At 43.7% G+C, this 15,299-nt stretch overlaps 1 pseudogene; it reads left to right on the forward strand.

Annotated features, from left to right (window-relative positions):
* The first annotated feature begins 1,203 nt into the window (after positions 1 to 1,203).
* On the forward strand, positions 1,204 to 14,954 carry LOC135320256 (nuclear RNA export factor 3-like; annotated as a pseudogene).
* The last annotated feature ends 345 nt before the right edge of the window (positions 14,955 to 15,299 follow it).

Below are 15,299 nucleotides of genomic sequence, written 5' to 3' on the forward strand. Positions count from 1 at the left end.
GGATAGCTTGACTTCCCAGGCAGCATTTGTTGACAGCATTTGTGATGGTTGGTTTTATGTGTCACTTGGCTGGGCCATGGTGCCAGATATTTGGTCATACGTCTTTCTGTGTGTTTCTATGAAGGTGTTTTTCTGTGTGTGTGTTGATGGAAATTAATCAATAAACCAATCTATAAGAAGAATAGAGGAGAATTTTATTTGAGCCTCTATAGCCCAGGAGACAGCCTCTCAGATAGCTCTGAGGAACTGCTCCAGAGAAGCATGGTTTTCAGCACAGTTTTGTATCTTGTCAGAAAAAAGAACATCGAACATCAAATATAAAAGAAGTACATTCATTCAAGATTTCAAAAAAGGCAGATCAGCACATACACAGCAAGTCAGTATGGCCTTGGTGCCAGGGAAGGAGTACTAGCATTGATGTCCCAGAAAAGGAAGAATGTATCTCTATTTTCCAAATGGACTTTGTTTCTGGACAATGTACCCTTTTCTTTAATGATTAAAGCAGATGCACAATGTATGTTTAATAAGCCACAAAAGAGGCTGTTCTAGTTAGCATAAATCAGCCATCTCAGCAGAAGCCAGGTATAGAGATGGGGTTATATCAGCAGAAACACTGCCAGCCTCTACTGAAGGGGACAGAGATGAGACAAAATGAAGGAAGGCTGTCAGACATCTGGGATTCTACAGGGACGGACAACAGACCTATCCAGCTATGAACATGTGTTATCCTTCAAGAAAACATTCTAAGCGAAGTAAGCCAGAAAGAGAAAGAAAAATACCATATGAGATTGCTCATATATGGAATCTAAAAAAAAAGAACATAAATACAAAACAGAAACAGACTCATATACATAGAATACAAACTTGTGGTTGCCAAAGGGAAGGGGATGGGAAGGGACAGACTGGGATTTCAAAATTTGTAGATACTGACAGGCATATGCAGAATAGAGAAACAAGATTATACTGTATAGCACAGGGATATATATACGAGATCTTGTGGTAGCTCACAGCAAAAAAAAAAAAAAATGTAACAATGAATATGTGTTGTTCTTCTCTCCAACCTGGAAGAGTGAGGAATGACAGGATCAGGTTCATGATTAAGTAAACTTTATTGTAGCTCTGGTATCATTGGGGAAAATGTTTACAAGACTTTCTGAGCATATATGGACCACTTTCTTGTCTCCACTTCCCCACAGTGCTCCCTATGCCATTCCACCCTCTCATTGGAGAGGCAATTTTCAGGAAGGAGACCAAACTCATGTTAACATGGAGACAGAGGAGAAGCCTCCAGAGAGAAGAGTGGAGAGAAGCAGGCGGGCTGAGACCATGGGAAGCTGGTTCAAGATCACAGTGAGTGTCCTGACTAAATGGACCTAATACGTAGAAGAAGGTGAACAGAGGGAGTTGTGTTGGAATCGGGTAGAGATGGTATGAACTTTTCTGGGGCAGAGGAGTTGGTTATGTGTCTTGTTATTATTAGAAGTTAACATCCTAGGCCATGTAAGAGAAGATTCAGAGAAGCAATATGAATGAAGGGAACAGACTGACTGCAGGGAGCATGGGAGAGGTTGTCTAAAAGCAAAGGAGGAAACTACTGTCAAGATGGAGCAACTTCATACCACAAAGCTCAGTTTGGCTCAGGCTGAGTGTGGGAGGAGGCTGCGTCTCTGGGGTCCTTGTCAGAGGGGCAGGCCAGGTCTGCCTTAGGTAGGGTCTCTTGGAACTTTACAAAAAGAAGTACGTGTTAAGCATATTAAGTTGATTATTTCAAGAAAAGTGTTTGAGGGGAAAAACGTTATTTAGGAAATCCACATCTGGTACAAAATTTAGCAATAACAAATACCGACCTAGCGTAAAAAAATTATTTAAAGCTTGAAAAAAAAGTCTGAAAGGAAGACCTGGTTGGGTCTTATCTTAAACTTATATTCTATTGTATCGATTTCCTCTCCCATTTTTTTCTTTGCCCCCCAGATTCCATTTGGCATAAAATATGAGGAGAAGTGGCTGCTGAATTTGATTCAGAAGCACTGCAGTGTCCCCTTCACCCCAGTTGAAGTAAGAGAGGACGTCGAGGCCAATGAGAGGAAACGGGGTAGATGGATGGTCCAGATGAGAAATGACTCTGGTCTCATTTTCTCTTTCTCTTGTCACTCCCTGTAGTTTCATTATAAGAAAATGCAGGCCCAGTTCTTTGTTGAGAATGCCAACATTGCCTTTGCTCTGAAGAATGTCAGTGGCAAGATTTGCACTGACAACAATGAAAGGGTGTGTGTCAAGGGCACCTGGGAACAAGAGGGCAGGGCAGGGGCATGGTCTTGCTTGATCCCAAGGCTCAGATTTCTGGTGCTTACCCAGACCCTCTTATGCTCTCTACAGATATCTGTCTTTGTTGACCCCTGTGATGCACCCTATTCTATGCGGAAGGAGCTGCAGTCAGAAAAGGTGGAGCAGATAAAGGTAATGCAGACTGAACGCAAGTTCTGCCCCACAGACAGATCCACCTATTGCCCCCCAATCAACACCTCAGACTCAGAGCCACTGAACCCCATCTTTAACTCTGCAGCTGACCATGAGCAAACTGTTTGATGCCTCCCAGGCATTTCTTAACAGCCAGAGACTCTGCTTTGGATCTGGTATGGCTATAGCAGTAATTCTAGGGCAGGTGAGGGCAGAGGGGTCTGCCTGGGAAAGACCTTCGGGATTGTAACTCTGGGAGGGGTTGGTGCAGGCAGGACCCTCTCAGCTTTCTGTTTCCCTCCTGCTGGCTTCCTGGAGGCTTGATGACCTGTAATGTTGAAATGCCACGGAATCCGAGATATCGCATGCCTGCCCCTCTGCAGATCCGTGGAGAGAACATGCCCAAGGTGAGGACTTAGGCCCAATGTTGGGACTGATGGTGAGGGTGGGACAGATTAGGCAGAAGAGGCAGATTGGCCTCGAACATCCCCTGTTGGGGTCCTCACTCTCTTTCTCCATCATAGATTTTGTCCTTGGATCTGAGCAACAAGAAACCCTACCAGCTGGACGGCCGGGCAAATTCTATGCAGAATACTTCTGACATAAAGAATTTGAACGTCTCCAGCAGTGAGGTGAGGTGTGGTACCCAGATCCCTCTTTGAAGAGGAGATGGGAGGGCTCATGGGAAGGTGACAGAGGAAGGGAAGTGGATTTGTTGGAAAAGGAAGGGACGGGGGTGCAGTACCATCCTGGCTCTATTTTCTCTGGTTCATGTGGTTCCTCCACATAATTACAGGTAAAGTCTTCAGGGGAGTTGGACAAGGGCCAGAGGCTGGAACAAGATGGAATGTGTGCAGAAAAAAACCCTTTGTGCACCACCTACCCTGATAAGTCAACCAACATAAGGTCAGATGTACCCTCTGTCACCTGAACTATTCCTGACAGTGTCTGTTTGCAAAAAGCACCAGTCTTGGTCTTCTCGGAGGGCCACAGGCCCTATGCTATCCTCTCTGTGTCACATAGGCGACAAAGGTTCAACCAGCATCCAGCAGGCCCCCAGCCCAACTTCTATATGGTTTCCATCCATACTTCAGGTGCCTGGGACATTCGGGGGCAGGTGAAGGAAAGGGCTGCAGCAGGGGAGCCGGTTCCCCTTTCTTCTCTATTCTTCCCTGATCCCCCACCCCAAACCATGGGAGAGGTTCTTTCCCTTCCCTTCACTTTGCTTTCTCTCCCTTGTCTCTAGGCCCCTATGTCTCTGTCTTCTCTTCTTCATCCTTCACTCATTTTCTGTCTTAATCCCCCTCCATTTCCCTCCCTGCCTCACTAACCTCCTTGGCCCAGCATCCTGGGCCATCCCTGGTGGGTGTCCTTGTGTTGGCAGGATGCAGGACCCCCAGGAAGGATGAAGAGCCCCTGGCTCCAACCTCATTCCCTCTTCCCTCCAAAGCCTACAGTGGGGACCTGCAGGAAGGGAGGGAGGGGAAGGAAGCCTGCTTCCTTGTTGCTTCTTGTGGCACCTGGAGAACAGAGTCAGGGCAGTCTAGGTGGGAGGTACCCAGGAGGGAAGGAGTGGAAGGAGAGGGATGGAGGGAGGCAGGCAGGTAGAGAACACTCTTCTGGTGTGCCAGTCCTTGGGGGCGGTGCCCAGGGCCGGGAAGTGTAGGTGGACACACTGGACTGTGTCTGCTGTAAGTGTACTTGCTCCCGTGAGAAGAGACCGCTTTCCAGTTTCACTGACTTTTCATCTTGGCAGCTCCATCCTGGAATTGTTCCCCAAGTTATTACGCTTGGTAAGTGTATTCCTCAATCACTGACTCCTCTAACTGACACTGACACCACCCACAAACTACTCTGAACCCTTTAGGTCTTGCCTGAGTTCCATTTTTGAACCTGACCCTTAAACGTTCTGGGGGCAGGGGGAGGGTACAGCCTCTGTGGGAAGCTCACAACAGCTCTGGGTCTTCTTCGACCACGTCTGCCACAGCCTTCAGGGACCTCAGGGTGATGACCCGAAGTGTACTCCAGCCCTCAGATTTTCCAGGGCCCTTCCGCACTTGACCTCTGACCCTCACCCTCCTGGGCCCGTCCTTTTCCTTGATCGTCCAGAAGTGCCTCTTGGTCTGCACCACTGACTTCCTCTTCCTTCTCACAGGATGGCCAGGAGACACCCCCACCAGCTAAGTTAGGTGTGGACACCCATAAGAGCTTACCAGCCTGCGAGGTGAGCACGGAGAATCAAGCAGGGCTTTGGGTGGTGCGTGAGGAGAGGGTATCAGCCCTGGTGCTGAGGACTGTTTTGATTCCAGGGAAGCTTCTTTGGATCTGATGAGCTGAAGAGTCTGATCCTGCAATTCCTGCAGCAGTGAGTACTGCTGGCAACCTGAGGAAGGGGAGGGCTGGGACAGCTGAGGCCACCCAAGCTCAGCTCTGCTCACGGGAGTTTCCAAGCCTCATTTGAGGTCCGGACCACAGAGACAGACTGTGCTCATGGCTCCCCGACAGGTATTACTTGATCCACGACTCTGGAGACCGACAGGATCTCCTGGTTGCTTATCACGACGAGGCCTGCTTCTCCCTGACCATTCCCTTCAACCCCGAGGACCCAGCCCCGTGAGTATCACAGCTCACACTCTGCTCCTGGGCCGTGTGGCTCCCCAGCAGACGCAGGGCAGCTCCTGCAAACCCCCACACTGGGGCCGGCCCACCTCCTCCTGCTTCTCTTTTTCTCCCAGGAACAGCTTGCGGGAGTACGTCAAGGACAGCAGGAATATGAAGAAGCTCAAGGACCCCTGTGAGTGTGTGACGAGGAGGCGGGGCGGGAAAGGGGGCGGGAAGGGGTCAGTCCTAGGGCCCAGGGCATGGCAGCCCCTGACCTTCCCTCGCTTCTCCTCCCCCCACAGACCTGCGGGTCCAGCTGCTGAAACACACAAAACGTGACATTGTGCGCTCCCTCTGCCTGTTGCCCAAAACTCAGCATGACCTCAGCTCCTTCGTGGTGGACATGTGGCTCCACACGGTGAGCGCCTGCTTCCATCTTGGGCAGGACCGGGAGCCGCAGATGGGTAGGAGGTTTAGGTGGTGACTGAGCGCCTGGGCTCTTCCCTTTCAGAACGCGATGCTCTGCTTCTCTGTCAATGGGGTGTTCAAGGAAGGTGAGTGTGTGTAGACCCCCGTCCCCAGATGCCCCACTCCTCCGTCCCCCTGGCCGGGCTCCCTCTCAGCACCCTCCCAGCCACCCCGATCCCTCTCCTTCTCTTCCCGGTCCCTCTGTGTTCTCCAGCCCTCGCTCTTCCCACAAAGGACCCAGGTCTGACCTGCGTTCATGCCTGTCTGCCCTGCACACCCTGGGCGTTAGGGACACAGGCTGTGGAGTTTGATGGCTCTCATCCCAGAGCCTTCCTCTGAGATCCTGGGACCATTACTTAACCTCTCAGTTTCCTCATTTGCAAAATGAGGTATTAGCATCCATATCTTGGGCAGCAGTGACAAATACATCAATGAACTGGTGAAGTGGTTGTCACAGGCCCGCACACAGCAGAGGTCCTGTCCCCGGGATCAGATTGCTCCTATAGCTGCCCTCCGCATTCCTGACACCCTGGCCCCCAGTGAGCACCTGTCCCCTCAGCATGAGTATCCAGTCAGACTCTGCCTGCAGACCCCTGTGTGAGCGTGTAAAGCAGGTGGGGCTCTCGGGGGTACTGAAGTTTGTTGTTTGTCGTTGAATTGGAAGGAAGGTCTCAGGGTTCTGTTCGTGCCTTCACCTGGACCTTTATCACTACCCCTGCCAGCTATTCCAGGTGAGTGCCGTGTGGTGGGTGGGAACCCCCATCCCAGCCTGGGCTCAGGGGTGTGGGAATGTGGTGGTGCCCACCTTAGGTTTTCTCAATACTGTGGAAAGCCAGCAGGTAGATCCAAGGAGCAGTCTAGCCTAGTGGTTAAGAAGGGCATGGGCTCTGGAACTGGAATGTGGCTTCTCTCCTTGGTCCCAGCACTCATTGGCTATGTGACCTTGGTCAAGTCACGTGGCCTCTGTGCGACTCAGTGTCTTCCTATGACAGTGGATTTCAGATTGTCCACTCCTTGGGCTGTTGTAAAGGGTAAACGTGAAACTGTCCCTGAGTTGCAGGGAAACGTCCAAATGTCATGAAGATGGTGGATAATCTCCCCAAAGGTGGGCTTGTGGGAGGGGCATAGGTACCAGCCAAGGAACATGCCTCTGTGTGTGTGTGTATATATATATATTTATGTATATATATGTGTGTGTATATATGTGCATATATATAAATATATAAATATATATACATATAAATATGTACATAAAATTACATGCACTTTTACCATCTATGTAGACTTTGTAACTATCACTACAAACAAGGTACAAAACTATTCCATCTCAAGTTTCCCTCATGCTAGACTTTATAGCCATATCCACCTTCTCCCTGGTCCCACATCCCTAAACACTATTACAATTTCATAAATGTCATATAAATGGAGTTATATAGTATATAACCTTTAGGAATGGATTTCTTTCACTCAGCATAAATGCCCTGAGCTCCATCCAAGTTGTTAAGTGTATCCATAGTCTATTCTTTTTTATTTCTGTATAGTATTCTATGGTATGAATGTACCGTAGTTTGTTTAGCCATTCCTCTGCTGAAGGACATTTAGGCAATTTCCACTTTTTTTAACCATTATGAATAAAACTTATGAACATTTATGTACAGATTTATGTGTAAACATATATTTTCATTTCTCTGGGTAAATTGCCCTGAGTGCAATTGCTGTATCATATGGTAATTGCATGATTAGTTTTGAAACATTGTTTTGCCAAATTGTTTTACAGAGTGCCTGTACCATTTTGCGTTCCCATTGGCAATGTATGAGTGACTCAGTTTATCCATAGCCTTGCCTGTGTTTAGTGTTGTCAGTATTCTTTTCAGCTATTCTGATAAGTGGGTTTAATATTTTATTTTGCTTTTAATTCACATTTCCATGATGACTAAAGATGTTGAATACCTTTTCCCATGCCTATTTGCTCTCAGTAAAATGTCTGTTCACCTCCCTTGCCCATTTTATAATTGTATTAAGAGGCAAGAAAGTGTATCTAGAGGTCAGCCCTGGCTCAAGCTAACAGGCAGAATAAGAGAATGTGAGGCCCCACGAGACTCACTTTTCTTGACTGGGAGGGCAAAAGTGGGGCTGAAGCTTCTAAATGTGCCTCAAATTAGAATTGAACTTGGATTTGGAACAACACTGAGAGGTGGGAGAATCTCTGGGTCCATCTGTGGAGATCTAGATAAAACAGGAAAACAAGGGAGATGTGGGATTGGAGAAAAACAGTGGAAGGAAGGAGATATGGGGGCAGGGAATGCCTTATATGTAATGCTAGATTCATCACTGTCAGGCTTCTCAATGGGATGCAAAAAACTATTCTCCTAGACTTGTGGTCTTCAAGTCTGGATATCCATTAGAATCCCCTCCAATGCTCAGACTCAGCCAACTGAATCAGAATCTCTAGGGGTAAGTTCAGTCTTCAATATCCTTAAGGTTCTCCTCAGCAGATTCTAGTGAGCTGTCAGAATTGAAAATGTTGTTTGCTGGTGTATTAGTTTGCTAGGGCTGCCGTAACAGGATACCACAGACTGAGTGGCCTAAACAACAGAAATTTATTTCTCACAGTTCTAAAGGCTGAGAGTCCAAGATACAAGTGTCCACAGGTTTGGTTTCTTCTGAGGCCTCTTTCCTTGGCTTGAAGATGACCACCCTCTTGCTGCCTCTTCACAAGGTTGTCCCTCTATGCATTTGCACCCCTGGTATCTCTTTGTGTATCCCAAACTCCTCTTATAAAGATATCAAGCATATTGTATTGGGCCCATCCTAACAGACGGTATGAGAAATATCTTGCTCTGAGAAATTCAACTCCCTTTTAGCTACTTTCCTGGAACTACTAAACAACACTTCTACAATCACCTCATTGGGCAGAAGTTGGTCATGTGACCATATTTAGCTGCAAAGGAGGCTATAAAGATGGTCTTTTACTGGGAACATACTTTACCAAATAAATTTGGGATTCTTTTATTAAGAAAGAAGAATTAGTATAAAATATATGGTATACTTTTATACCCAAGGCAGCTAGAAGCACTACCTCAATTACTGTGTTCTTTCTACTCAATTTTCTAACAATTTTCATGGGTTATAACAAAAGTGCTGCTTCAGAGAGACCTGGGGTCATTATCCCATCCTCCCAAATCCCCTGTTCCAGACCATGCTTGGGTTATCACAACTCAGCATTCATATGTTTAATCCATGTCAAACACTCATTCATTCATTCAACAAATACTTATTGGTTACCAATGAAATGAGAGGTATTGTTATAGGCACTGGAGATAATTCAGAGAACCTGACAGACAAGGCCATGGTTCTCATGGAGCTTACATTCTAGAGGGGTTGATACACTCAAGAATTAAGCGCTATTAAGAAAATAATATAGGGAAATGTGACACAGAATGACTAGGGTGGGAAAGGTAAGGCAGGATTTTCTGAAGATGTGACTTTGTTCTAATACTCAAATAGTAAGTAATAGTCAGCAGTGGGAAGATATAGGAGCTGAGCCCTCTAGACACAGGGAACAGCAAGAAGAAAGCCCTAAGATGTGAGCAAACTTAGCACTTTTAGAAAACAGCTTGTCTGCCAGTGTGTATTGAGAGTACAGTGTTAGTAAATGAGGTTAAAATGGTAAGAAGGGCCCAGTAGCAAAAGGTTTTGTGAGCCCTTGTAAGGACTTTGGGTTTTGTTCTTATTATGATGGAGCCATTGGGTACTTTAAAGAGGGAAAGGATATTATAATCTACTTTATTAAAGCTCACTCTAAATGTTCTTTGGAGAACAGACTGAAATAGAGCTACCATAAGATCATGGAGATGAATTAGGATGCTGCTACAGACATGAGAGTGAAAAGTTACAGTCTCATAGACAAGGGTTTTAGCAATGGAAGGGGTGAGAAAGGTTTTGAAATGGGATGTATCCTAGAAATTCTGAATGTTAATGAAGTCCATGTTTGTGGTAAGGGATATTAAGGAATTAAGTGTGTCTCTTGGAATGTGGATCTTTGCAGCTGAGTTCAGGTGGTTTTCTCAGCTGGGGGAGTGAGTGGAGGACCAAGTTTGGTGCAATGACTGGAAATTGACAGTTCTGTTTTAACCATGTTGTTTGTGAAGCCTTTGGAATATCTGAGTGGAGCCATATGTTTGGGTATATAAGTCGGGAGCTCCTGAAAATAGTCTTGGCTGTGGCAAAACAAAACAAAACAAAACAAAACAAAAAACAAGCAAGTTATCAAACAGACAAAAACTTCACTGTGCAGCTTAACAGAATAATTCAGAAAATACGTTTTGATTCCACATATGAGCAGGATACAGCTCTAGATTCTAAAAGGGATACAAAGGCATATTAAAAACCAATCTTACTGAGCTATAATTTATGTTCAACATAATGTATCCATTTTAGGTGAATTTAGATAAATGCATTCACACTTATAACCACTACAATCAATGTATAGATCATTGATAGGAAGGCTTTTGAAAACACTGTCACTTTCTTCATGAAGCTCATCATGTTTTTAGAGAGAAAGAAATGCATACACATAAGTTAGGGAAAGATATAAAGAGGTAAAGGATAAGTTTCAGTGATTGGAACAGTTCTTGAAGGTTGTGGCTTTGGTGAGGATATCCATTGGGAAATGCTTAGTTCTAATGCAAATACATTTGGGGCAGGAGGCTTGCCATCAACATAGGTCAAGGGAGAAGTCAGGCTAGGGTATGATAAGATTTTCTTGTCCCCAAATATCTCACCAAACTGAAATGCCCATAATTATTCACTACTTTGGCTTAAAATATTTGTAATTATCTTTGGAATATGAGTGATAAAAATGCACATAAATTTCCCAAAAGAGATATCTTTAGGATATATGAAAGTCAACACTCTGCTAACATGAACATGTAGTAATTTGCAGGATTTGCTGGTTACCACTTCATTAGAGGATAGGGAACTCTAGGACAAATGAAGAACTAGCAAAGCAAGTACTCAGTAGCCGTTTATCTCCTCTAATTATATTTTTTGACATGAGAAGAGAGAGATTTCCTGCCTTTAAGATATTTTAAATCACTTCATGTTGGTAAGCCCCATTAAGAAGCATAAGACATTTGTTTTAATCCAGAGAAAATGAGAATTTTATTGGAAGCATGAGTTCATCTAAGGATTGGAGGAAGCCTTAGTAACTAATACACATGGGAGGGGCATATACACAAGGTCCTTGGGTTAATACAATTTTAATAACTTGTTTATCCATATTTATGAAAACAAAACAAGTACAAAGTGACCATGTTGTGAGAGATGGAGGCTATGCCTGGGTCTTGACTTACCTAAGTAGATATAGCTTTGCTACTGTTGAATGTCTAACCTTCTAGCAACAGAAACTATTGTTGGTCCCCAAACATGGGGACTAGTTGTATAAATTGTCCCTTTTCACTCTGAAGAAGACAGTGAGTCTTTTTAGAGGAAAATACATATACTCCAGGTAATTTTTTGCCTTCAGGGTCTCAGCCATCACCTTTATCTGAGAGCATACAGAATGTTAGATCCACTGTCTGGCATGGGATTCCCAGAAAACACCACATTAGATGAGGAGACCCACTATAAAGCAACAACATGTGGAAATGGACAAATGAACACGGAATTCACTAGTCATTTGGCATTCTGCATCATCCAGAAGTTGCTGCCTGGGAGAGGATTGGCGTGAACTACTGAAGGCCTAAGTAAAGTTCTGTTTGAAGGCAATATTTTAGTAGCATTTGGACTCATCCTCTAGGACTCAGCATACACCACGAGTGAGACTTTTGTGTGGTTCTGGTCCTTAAAAGGAATAATACATGAATCTGGAAAACAAGAGGTATGAGCAGGAGTGATCTCATTTGCCATCATTTCAATTAATTCTGGTTGGAGAAATTTGAGTGCCTGGTTCCTAGAATTCTGAGATATTGAATTATAAGCTACAAATGCCACTTGTGAATTTTGTTCTCCTTGTGTCCATCAATCATCCTGCAGAAAAAAGAGCCCCCATACTGGCAGAGGTAATTGACTCTGATTATCAGGAGAGGGTAAAGATATTATTACACAGGGGGGCAGGGAGAAATATGTTTGGCTCCCAAGTGATCTAATGAGTGCTTCTTGGTATTTCTCTGCCCAGTTTTAACAGGAAAAAAAACCAAGGGAGAACCCCAGTCCAGGGAAGGGTAAAGTGATGAGGGACAGGGGTCTGGATAATGCCACTCATAACACATTAACATTATCAGATGTGAGTTGAAGATGAAGGGAATCTAGAATGAATAGCAGAAGGAGATGAGTATTAGTTCTCCACAAGACCATCTGCAAAAGTATAGGCTGGTAATGATTATCTCCTAACTTTCCTTCAGTAATATAGACCCATTGGATCCTAGAAAATCTATTCCCTATAGATGTAGAAAGAGATCCAATCAGAGCAAAGGTAGACTGTGATGAACACAGAATTATGCTGCCTAGATTCTCCCTTCAAGGAAGGACTTGTGCCCATCTTGCTGGCATAGTAACAGATAGCCTTCAGCTGTCAGTAGTTTCAGGGATAACCTCTGGTGCATACAGCTGTCTTGTCCATAGTTATGCCCTCCTTATGGTGTTCCTTACTGATGGGGGTAGGATATAAAGGCTCAGCCATTTAGGCCCAATGCTTGACAAATCTGGTGGAACATTTTAGCTCCACAGCTCCACACAGGGTGAGCAAAAGCTATCACTAGGCTGGCATAATAGACTAATTTTTCCCTTGGCCCAATCCTACTTCTTCCTCCTCCATTCTACAGGTTTTGATCCCTGTAGCACTCTGTAATAAACATCCAGCATGCTAAATTCAATCTCAGAGGTTGCATCCTGGAGACAACCTTGTGACCCCTGCCAGATCTGCTGAATGAACACTTGCATATTTGTCTGCTATGTTCAATACTAGATCCTTAGAATCTAGAAGAATGCCTAGAACATAGTAGAATCTCAATAATCATTGGTTGAATGGGAATGTAAAATGATACAAACACTTTGAAGAACAGTTTGGAAGTTTAAAAAAAATTAAACTTAGATCTATCACATAATCTACTTGTTCTACTCCTAGATAATTATCCAAGATAAATGAAAGCATAAGTCCACCCAAAGACTTGTACATGAGTTTTGTAACAGCTTTATTCATAATATCTCAAATCTAGAAACATCTGAAACATTTACCACTTGCTGAATGGAAAAACAAATTGTGGAATGCTACTCATTAGTAAAAGTAATAAACTCATTAGTAAAAATAACAAAAATATTGATACACTTAACAACATGAATGAATCTCAAAACAATTATGCAAAATCAAAAAATCTGAAAGAAAATTAGTATGAACTGTATTCTTCCATTTATATAAAGCTCCAGAACATGCAAACTGATTTATAGTAACTGAAATCAAAACAGTGATAGTCTGGGATGGTGGAGGGTTTGCAGGAGGGAGTCTAGAGAAATTTAAAAATTGGGCATGAAGAATTTGGTGGGTAATTAATATGTTCATTATGTTCATAGTGGTTATGATATCATGGGTGCATGAATGTATCAAAACTTAGATATGTACAATTGATTTCATATCAATTATACATAAAAAATCTGTTAAAATAATTATTGATTGGATAAAAGAATAAATTAATAACCCAGGACAGTCATTCCCCAGAAATCTACCTCAAATGCACATTCTCTGCCCCACATTTCACAATTCAGGAACCAGGCTTCTGAATGTTCACTCTCTGGGGGTCTTAGGAATGGGCTTAAGAAACATGGCTGCCCCCTCCACCCTTTTCTTTTGTCTAGAAAACCCCAAAACTTGGCGTCACCCTAAACCTTAGTAAAAATTGATGTGAAATAAGTCTTTTTAGGTAAGCATCTCTGATCTTGCCAAGACTAGGCAGCAATGAACACCTTGATATTTCGTGGACAAAAAAGAGGGACTTGGTGAAATTGCTGGCTCCAGGCAGTAACCACAGTGCAGCCTGCACAATCTGTTCAAAAGAGACACTGTGGGCCATGACTGAAAATCCCTGTGGTGAGGAGGAACTATATTGGAAGTTATGAGAAGGAAATGAGAAAATCAATGTGACAGCGAAAAAAATAATTACATACAACTCTCCCATATTTTAAAGAGGAGGGATTATAAAGAAGGATCCTCTTTGTTCTGAACAGAGCAATAATGTGTGATGATTCAGTCATGAGAAGCTGAGGGAGTTAAATGGCTCCGTTTAGGATAAAGATTTGGAGAGAAGGAGATTGTTCAGGAAGGGCAGGAGCTGATGCTTGTTTATCTCATGAGGCTCAGGGAAGGCAGGCAAGAGTGTCTAATGAAAGGAGTTTGATGAGGTTTTGCTGTGCAATGTGCCAGAGAACCTCTTCTTTGTTCCCCTGAAGATACCAATACAAGGTACCTTGAATGTTTTTGTAGTTAGATTTATCATTGGTTGAGGAGTGAGGGATGGATTTCAGCACCTCCTCTCAAAGTTGAGGAAAGACAAAATGTGGCCCTGGGTTCCCCAACAATATCTGTCTTCAGTAAGGTAGAAATTATTTCAGCAGAAGTTAAGTGGTTAAATATGGGTTTTACCTTCAGAGAAACAGAATAATTCTGAAGAAGCAGAGATAAGATTCAACATGTGCAGCAGGTGCTCCAGTCTTCTTCAGAGAAGTTTTTAAAACCATTGCATAGCTTTTGACAGGTGTTTGGTACTCCCCACTCTTACCCAGTCCTTTCCACTCTGCCATGCCTTTTGATTGACTGATCCACTAGTCCTAAGAAGAGAAGATCTAGATTTCTCTGGTCCTTTTTTTCTTGGTAGTTGAATTTTTTAAATAAACATTTATTAACCTTCCCCTACCCTAGTGTCCATAGAATAAAAGAACTGACTGTTGTAGGATGAGGTGCAATGGCTGCTACAGATACCAGTAAAACAGAGTGAGGATGTGAAGAAAACTGGGGTTGATGTTGACCCTGATGTGGGAACCCTAGCAGTTTCAGATGGCACAAAATATAAAGGGTGATTAAATGCTGTTTTTCAGGTACTTTCCATGAATCCTCCAGTAATCAGACTCATATTTTTCTCTCTGACTTGGAAGATACTTCTAGTTCCTCAATCTTTTAAGGTTCTACAATTTGTTTCTTGAAGGCTTGATGTTCAGTTTCTGTGGTCTGCTCAGAAGTTACTACAGGTCCATCTCTTTCACAGCTTCTAAAATTTTGCTCATATTTTTTGTCTGATGTCCTCTTTTCTCTACTTTCTGATTTTTTCCCCTTTAAATCTTTTCTTCACTTTAGGAAGTTTTCTGGTGGGATCAAAAAAGCACTTGTAGAAGAGGGGATTCAAGATGGGAGAATAGAAGGACACAGAGATTACCTCTGACAAATGCATCAAAAATACATCTATATGTGGAACAATTCTCACAGAATACATACTGAACTCTGGCGGAAGATCTCATACAAGTAAAGCTACAAGACAAACCTCCACGTAACTGGGTAGGAAGAAAAAAAAGAATTGGGATGGGCCTTGCACCCTGGGGAGGGAGCACGGAAAGAAAAGTGCACTCACCCTGGTAAGCACCTTCACCAAAGGAGGGATCAGTTGGGATAGAAGGGGAGCTTCAGAGGCTTGGAGGAGAGCAGGCAGAACAGAGGGACTGACACAGAGGATATGTGCAATCCCCAGCCAGAGACATAAGCCTATTTGTGCATGCTGGGACTGAGTGCT

Source organism: Camelus dromedarius, chromosome X, assembly GCF_036321535.1.
Source record: "Camelus dromedarius isolate mCamDro1 chromosome X, mCamDro1.pat, whole genome shotgun sequence".
In the NCBI taxonomy this organism is placed as follows: Eukaryota; Metazoa; Chordata; class Mammalia; order Artiodactyla; family Camelidae; genus Camelus; species Camelus dromedarius.